The 578-nt window shown below is 35.1% G+C and overlaps 1 protein-coding gene across 2 annotated transcripts in view; it reads right to left on the bottom strand.

Moving 5' to 3' along the window:
- LOC107707342 (uncharacterized) overlaps positions 1–298 on the bottom strand; it is an 8,966-nt gene extending 8,668 nt beyond the window's left edge. For both annotated transcript variants that reach the window (XM_016511332.1, XM_016511331.1), the window contains exon 1: positions 233–298. The gene's annotated coding sequence lies outside the window, so the exon portion shown is untranslated. The remainder of the gene's footprint in view (positions 1–232) is intronic.
- Between the last annotated feature and the right edge of the window lie 280 nt (positions 299–578).

The following is a 578-nucleotide window of genomic DNA, read 5'->3' as shown; positions in this document are numbered from 1 at the left end:
TTCTTTTTTTTTTTTTTACAAATGCTGGTGTTGTGGAGTGTAGATTTACAGTATTATCTCGTGAGTTTTTAATTTTATATTTTTTTTACAATGTGTTTTTGCAGGGGTTGAGCATTGTGTAATTTATACAGTAAAGACACAAATTTATAAAGACACTCATTAACTTATTCAATGTTACCTTAGTTCCGTTATTTCTGATAACAAATTCAAATATATTTTTTAACAAACTCACAGATTCTGGCTATGGTTAGAGCAGAAATGCTCAAATCTGGCTCGCGAGATCCACTTTACTGCAGTGTTTAGCTCCAATCCTGATCAAACTCACCTACCTGTGACTTTCTAATGATCCTGAAGACATTGATTAGCAAGCTCAGGTGTATTTGATTAGGGTTAGAGCTAAACTCTACAGGAAAGCCATATTTGAGGATCCCTGGGTTAGAGAGTCAGACTTGTAATCTGAAAGAATATATATATACCATGAACTCAGATGTTCAGGCGCGATCATGACATCTGTGGCAAAGACTAAGCAGACCACAAACCAAATCTGACCCAGTTACAACTATAACACTGTTACAAGT

Source organism: Sinocyclocheilus rhinocerous, unplaced genomic scaffold, assembly GCF_001515625.1.
Source record: "Sinocyclocheilus rhinocerous isolate Xijiao unplaced genomic scaffold, SAMN03320098_v1.1 scaffold1316, whole genome shotgun sequence".
In the NCBI taxonomy this organism is placed as follows: domain Eukaryota; kingdom Metazoa; phylum Chordata; class Actinopteri; order Cypriniformes; family Cyprinidae; genus Sinocyclocheilus; species Sinocyclocheilus rhinocerous.
Note: the sequence above shows the minus strand (reverse complement) of the source record. Positions and strands in the feature narration are given on the sequence as shown.